We start from the raw sequence: 7,480 nt of genomic DNA, 5'->3' as shown, positions 1-7,480 counted from the left end.
GTTATAGTCCATGAAGTGTTAACTCACCCACACTTCCGTGTTGCACATGCAGGGTAGAGTTTGCATGGTGCCTCAACCTCTGTGTCTAAAGGGAAGCCCCAAGGCAAGAATCAGGCAGTATGGACTGCAGGTGAGGCATATCCTTTGTGCGTATGTGAAGTTGCTCAGAGCCCACGGTAGTGTTGGTCTCTACAGCAGCTGGATCAGAGACCGGTGAGGCTGGGTGTTAGTGGCACCAAGAAGTAGCTGATACACTTTCATTCATTCAACCAAAAGTTGTTGTAGACCTGCTGTTTGCCAGGTAAAGTAATAAGAGATGGTGATCAACAATGACAAGGCAACACAACCTCTACCCTCAGGAAACTCATTGTTTTGGGGTGTTGTGAGCTTAAAAGGACATATGTATTTAACATAAGGTCTGTCAAAGTAAGCTCTCAATAGTCAGTAGCTGTTAGTTTTATTTTGTGGCACTGCTAAAAATGGGTAATACACCTGAGATCTCTGTTCGTGACTTGCTCACAAGCCAGGGCATCAAATGATTCTATCATTTTTTAAAAAATGTGTGTATTATTTACTACACTGAAAAATTCTTAGTGCTAAAGTGCAATCAGTAGAGAGACACTGTGAGACCATGGGAATATTCTGCTCAATCAATTTTCCTCTTTAGTGTCAATATTTATTAAGAATTATTGCCCAAACCAGTCTATATTATGATGATTATAAACTCTCCAACTCTGTCACCATTCCTAGTGCATTACCTTTACATTTTCACTGGTGGTGGTGAATGGAGGGGGGGGGGGACCCTCTACTCATAATAAAACCATGTTAGAAATTACTTTGAAAACACAAGACAAATGAAAAACATCAAGTCTTTTTCAAGAAAACCAGGGCTATAAATTCAGGAAGTAGACAACAAATGTAAAAAAGAATCATGCAAAAGAAAAAGCATGCTTTTTGGCTTAATCCTACTTTGAGTCAGAACATTAACTAACAGTAACTTGATTGTGACGAATGTATCCCATGGGACACATTATATCCCTAAATATAATAGTTGACAATTTTACATACATATTTTAAATTCAACATATTATGTATTTATGATTTGGAAGCAGCCTTAAACATTTTAAGCAACAGAAATATACAAAACAGTTACAAGTGAAAATGGTCCTGGCAAAGCACCCTGTGTTTTAGCCCAGAGCCAAACCATAGGAGTCTGAGGTTACTAAAAAAAAAAACCCACTTGGAAAATGCTGTTTTTTTATTTTAAGAATCATATGTTTTGGGGGAGTGAAGGAGGGAGAGAGAGAGAGAGAGAGAGAGAGAGAGAGAGAGAATAACAACTTTCTCTTTGGCTTAAAATACTCAACACCTTGAAGTCATTATTACCCTGACAATTAGAAGTCAGTAGCAACCAAGGTAATCTGTATTCCAAAAAGGAATATCCAGCAAACTATTGCTGTTTTGTTACTCAATTATTTACAGTCTTCGGCTGAAGATGTTCCCACTTAGAAGGTATTGAGGCCATTACTATTTCAAAAGGGTCAACATTGGTAGAATGAATGACCTTTTCTTGTATTAAGCGAAATTATTGGTGATTAGTGAGATGTTTTTCCATTTTTAAAACATAAAAATCTCCATATCCCAACCCATCTATCCCAAACCAAAGCAGGCACCTTTGGGGTCTGTGAGTACCACCTACAACCCACCAGTCTATAAGATCCGTAGCAGAAAGCATGGAGGATGTGGAAAGGACTGGGGGTCGGCTATCAGTGAGCTGACTGTAGTAACCTTTTCACCATTGCTTACTTACAATCATATCTGTGATCTTGTGTGTGTGTGTGTGTGTGTGTGTGTGTGTGTGTGTGTGTGTATTCTAATCTCATTGGAGGCTTTTCATTAACATATTCTTCCTCTAAACTCATTTTGGGCACAGAATATTGGAAAATTGCAGGCAAGGTGCAAGAAAAGAATAACAATTTTCTCTTTAGTTTGGCTCCTATGGTTTGGCACTCAGTTGCCTTCATTTTTCAGAAACTCAGGCTAGTTCATCATAAAACGGTAGGTGAACCCAACCATTATGTCCACAGGGAGACTTCTCCCCTGGGCCACACACTACCGGACATACTAAGTCTCTTGTGGCGATTCCACTCTCCGATCTTCCTGGCTCTGTCTGCAGCTCTGGTCCAGGCAGCAGTTGTTTTGACAACAGTATTCACTCCCTCGAGGGCGGTGGTAGGCTGTTCAGGGGCAGGCACCTTCTCCTCGGGGGCAGGAGCCACATCTTTTTTTTTTTAAAAATATATTTTATTGATTTTTTACAGAGAGGAAGGGAGAGGGATAGAGAGTTAGAAACATCGATGAGAGAGAAACATCGATCAGCTGCCTCCTGCACGCCCCCCACTGGGGATGTGCCAGCAACCAAGGTACATGCCCTTGACCGGAATCGAACCTGGGACCCTTCAGTCTGCAGGCTGACGCTCTATCCACCGAACCAAACCAGTTAGGGCCACATCTTTTTCTTCAGAGACATTTCCACCTTTGATTTTCTTTATGATCATGTCTGGATCTTGGCCTCCTTGTCTATGACAGGAGCATTCTTTTGGATTGGGCAAGAGCAGCTATTTCTGGCTTCCGGTGCTGAGGTTTCACTGATCGCACTAGCTCTGCATGATGTCCCGGTGAAGCAGGTTGACCGGTGACAGTTTACAGGACGACAGAAGAACAGGTATCTTCTTCGAGGTTTTAGGCTGTAGTGGCATCTTGTGCTCTCCTGGGGGCAGGAAGCTTTGTTATCCTTTACAGTTCTTTTTGTTTGATCCCCTTCGCTGCGGTTCTTCGTAAAACTGATGTGATTGGCTCGCTCAAAGCCTGCTACTCCTCTCCAGTTTCCACGGATGTGGGTTCAAACTTGAGAGTCACATACTCTTCCCCTGACTTCTCTGTGGAGTTGCACTCCTTGCCTTTTGCATTCTCCATAATCTGAAAAGAGTTGAGATTGATAAAAAAAAAAAATTCTAACTTTCTAGTTCAAGATGGCTCTTTTGTAAGTCTCCTTTCACTTTCTGTCATCCAAAAGCAATCTCAACTCCATCATTCTTAAAATGATGTAAATGCAATAAGCCAGATGTTTTATTCTAGATAAATTAATTTTTAAGTCCTTAGAGTGAAAAAAAAAAAGACAGAAATAATAGACCACCTGGACGGGTGCAAAAAGCCGCAAAAGGGAGTTGAATTTTAGGGAATCTAGCTTTAAGTGGTTCAACCTCTTTTCCCTTAGGATACCTTATGGAGTGATTAGAACACAACTGACCCTCTGATTTTTATGAAATGATTGAATATTGCTGGAATAAGAGTCTGAATTTGAGTTTGAATTCAGAGTTTCTGCTGATTTTGTAAAACTGGACTTGTGCCTCACTCTCTTGTTTGCTGTGTGACTCAGTCTCCACCCATGGGGATACATCTAGCAAATAACGTGGTTTATGGAGTCAATCCAGACCTGGGTTCAAATCCTATCTTTGCCGTTTTCTAGCAATATGATCTTGGACAAGTCACTTAACCTCTTTTAAGTTTCCTTATTTACACATGAGCATAAGGAGGTAAGAGCCGTTAAAGTAAGCACTCATTAATTATTAGCTATTATTTGTTTTATTTTGTGCTAAAAATGCACAGTGTATCTGCTAGTTCCTCTTTCCCTAAGATCTCCACCTGTGACATGTTTACAAGCCTGGGATGAATGAATGGGCATGTGAATTAGTTACATCGGGTTCAATTTGGCTGTAACAATTGGAAAAACAACATTGGCTTAGACATGGAAGAAGTTAATTTCTCTCTCTAAAGTCAGGACATAGGCTCTGCTCCACAAAGTCCCCAGGAATTGGGCTCCTACTCTATTGTGTGGCCTCCACTTCTATGCTGTTTTTCCAATTGTTACAGCTAAACTGATTTCAGAGAGGATCTGAAGGGAGAGATCAAAACATCAATGGTGAAAGAGAATCATCGATTGGCTGCCTCTTGCACACCCCCTACTGGGGACTAAGCCTGCACCCTGGGCATATGCCCTGACTGGGAATCACTGGTAAACCATGACCTCCTAGTTCCGTGGTCGGCAAACTGCGGCTCATGAGCCACATGCAGCTCTTTGGCCCCTTGAATGTGGCTCTTCCACAAAATACCACGGCCTGGGCGAGTCTATTTTGAAGAAGTGGCGTTAGAAAAAGTTTAAGTTTAAAAAATTTGGCTCTCAAAAGAAATTTCAATCGTTGTACTGTTGATATTTGGCTCTGTTGACTAATGAGTTTGCTGACCACTGGCTTAAGATATACCCAGTAGTTTTTTTTTTAAGGTTCATTTTGTTTAAAGTAATACCCCATGAAAGGAAAAGTATGTAGAAATTGTTACCTTTAAGTTGTAAAGAAATGTGACATCACATTTCTTGCTGGTGTCTAAGTGAGTAAAATTGTTAAGAAAAAGAGAACTTTGAAAAAAATCTGAAAAATACCAGGGGTTGTAGGCTGCTCTTTGGAGTATGAATCTCCTTCCTTAGCTTACTTCTTCCAAACCTCACTGCTGAGCCCCCACTCCTTGGTTTCCTAGAATTTCTAGGAAGCGTTCATAGCCGGTAGCAGCTCCACTTGCAAGCTCTGCTGGTTGCCTGCTCCCCACCTTTTTTTTTAAAAAAATATATTTTATTGATTTTTTACAGAGAGGAAGAGAGAGGGATAGAGAGTTAGAAACATCGATGAGAGAGAAACATCGATCAGCTGCCTCCTGCACACCCCCCTACTGGGAATGTCTCCGCAACCAAGGTACATGCCCTTGACCGGAATCGAACCTGGGACCCTTGAGTCTGCAGGCCAACGCTCCATCCACTGAGCCAAACCGGTTTCGGCATGCTCCCCACCTTGATTCCCATCTCTGAGTGGGGTTATTTTCCCACACAGCTGTTCTCATTTCCCCACTTTTAATGACTGTGAGCCTTTCCCACTCCTAATCCCTTAATAGACCCATGCCCAACTCTACAGATATCTGAACTCAGCTCTCCCAAGGCTCAGATTCTACAGTTCCACTCCTGAAACCTGATGCATGATGACAGGTTCAGCCGCAGCAGTGGAACATGTGGCACCATCCATCACCCAACTCTTGGGAACATACAAAGATGCCAGGCATGTGGACAATGGGCCAACAATTTCACCTGCTTAGTTTTTAAAATTTAAGCCCTGGCCGGTGGCTCAGTTAGTTGGAGCAGCATCCCATACACCAAAAGGTTGTGGGGTTGATTCTAGGGCAGGGCACATACTTAGGTTGTGGATTCAATCCCCTGTTGGGGCATATACAGAGACAGCCAATTGATATCTCTTTCCCATGTTTCTCATATCAATGTTTCTTTCTTTCTCTCTCCCCCTTCATCTCTAAAATCAATTAAAAAACATATCCTTGGGTGATGATAAAAAATTTAAAATTATAGACTGTTCCCAATCTGTCTACTCAGAAAGGAGATTCTATATACTCGTAGTACTGAGAGGAATCATTCCCCAAATGAATGATGAATTCTCTAACGTAAGATTCAGAGAGCAAGATTTTTGTACAATTAATACCTGAAGTGTCATCCAAGGGAGGTGGTTCTTTGCTTCTTGAGCAGCTCAGCTCCACCCCAGGGCACTGACCTTCATGCCAGAAATTCTGAATACTCTGGTGTTTTTGGAACTGTGATGGAAAGTCTTCTTGTTCTTTGGGGCAGGGATTAGGTGGGATTAGGGTGAGATATTACTGAAAACTGATGCCTCGCCCTTTTCAGCTCTTGCAGTGATAGGCACAACCAATGTGTATGGATTTTGTAGTTTACAAGAGACCTTCAGCTTTTATCATTGACAAAGCATCTCCGTCGCTCTGAGAGGGGAGCAAGGAGCTATCGTCATCATGTGAATTGGTGAGATAGCAGATTGTAGGATTGCCTCTCTTTTCCCAAGTTTCTCAAATAAGAGAAGGAAACCTTGGGATAACAGCTAGGTTTTATGTCAACTTGATCTTTAGTTTACCAACTCCCCCTTGCTGAATGGATGCAATCTCACACTATGAAACCCCCAGGGACATGCCAATGGCTTTGTTCAGTGAAGATTTGACATAATAGATGCATTTATAGACATCACATTTGTATTCAGTTTACAAGTGGCTGTCAAATCCATCAACTTATCTAGGCTCCCTAAGGACCTTATGTGAATGCTTTTATTATTCTTGTTTTACAGATGAGGAAAAAACTCAGACTCAAGGAGGATGAGTAACTCTCTTAAGGTTACACAGCTACTAAAGGTCACCCAGTATTTTGTTGTTGTTGTTGTTTTTACAATAGAACCTCTGTCCACCAGGTTGAGCTAACTCCTCTCTGCTATAACTTCTAAACTGAAAAGAAAGGAGATGAACCCAGTAAGGCAGGGTTTCCCAAATCATTTCTGTTAGAAATACAGAAGCTTGGGGTTCTCCCATCCCCATCCATGAACTCTCTGAAGCTCTAGGGGTGGGAACAAATGCTCCAAGTGATGCTTCTGATTGGTGGAGAAAGACACAAGCTGAACACTGCTCAAGGCCTCAATTTTTTCATAAAGGGTGTTTTCCTTTTGAGGGATGTTTTGGATGAGTTTTTGGGAAGGAGGTCATGAGAGGTCTTGGCCACTAGATATTTTACTTTATTCTTTATGCATAATTATCTATCCATCTGAGGTTTGGCTTCTCTGTGTAGCAATAGTGACTGTAATTACATTTCATCTGATGAAATATTGACCTAGTTAATTTTGGATTCAAGTTTCATCCTCCAAGGAATAGCCATCTCTTCCATCTTGCAAATTCTGTGTAGTTCTAAGAGTCACAATTCTTTTGAAAATAAACATCAGTTGTTAACTTGGTTCTTAAGTATTCCCTGTCAAAGATTCCCATTGTCCAAAGATGCTAGAACCTTCAAACTCACATTAGCATCATCTGGGAGCCAGTCTGAAATGCAGAAACTCAGACTCTGCTGTAGCTGAACTGAGTCATTCAATAAGATGTCCCATGATTCACAGATACATTAACACTTGAGAAGCACTGATTTAGGACATTTTTCCTTTTAGTAATTGTTACAACTTGTAGAGGACCTGAAACTGGACAATCAATGGGCCTGGGCTGCCTGTCACTACTTAAGCCAATTCACCAGAGACAGGTTTGAATCATATGGGAGGGCAACAGCTCATCCACAAAATTCTGCTCTGCATCCCCACCATAAGCCAACTGTTCATATTGGGTAGAAGGAAGAAGATTACATGAGGAAGTAGGCAAAAGTGATTAAAATGGGTATGCAAAATGGGCAGTTTACAAGCAATGCGGGCTAGGGGTTTGCAAAGGCCTGCAGGTATGCAAAGGGCTGGGTTTTGCAAAGGGCTGGCACCTCTGGTTTCTGCAACAAGGTTGTTAATCTTCCCATGATAATAGGCAGCTCCTGTGGAGGATTGGC

At 41.6% G+C, this 7,480-nt stretch overlaps 1 pseudogene across 1 annotated transcript; it reads right to left on the bottom strand.

The window, feature by feature from the left end:
* Nucleotides 1-2,040: 2,040 nt before the first annotated feature.
* LOC307112545 lies at nt 2,041-2,976 on the bottom strand (annotated as a pseudogene). Its single transcript has 2 exons — nt 2,708-2,976; nt 2,041-2,178 (listed from the first exon to the last, which is right to left on the bottom strand). The product of its transcript is annotated as an uncharacterized misc_RNA (transcript).
* Nucleotides 2,977-7,480: the final 4,504 nt, after the last annotated feature.

Source organism: Cnephaeus nilssonii (assembly GCF_951640355.1).
Source record: "Cnephaeus nilssonii genome assembly, chromosome: 16".
Classification (NCBI taxonomy): domain Eukaryota; kingdom Metazoa; phylum Chordata; class Mammalia; order Chiroptera; family Vespertilionidae; genus Cnephaeus; species Cnephaeus nilssonii.
This window is presented reverse-complemented; position numbering and strand designations above follow the sequence as displayed.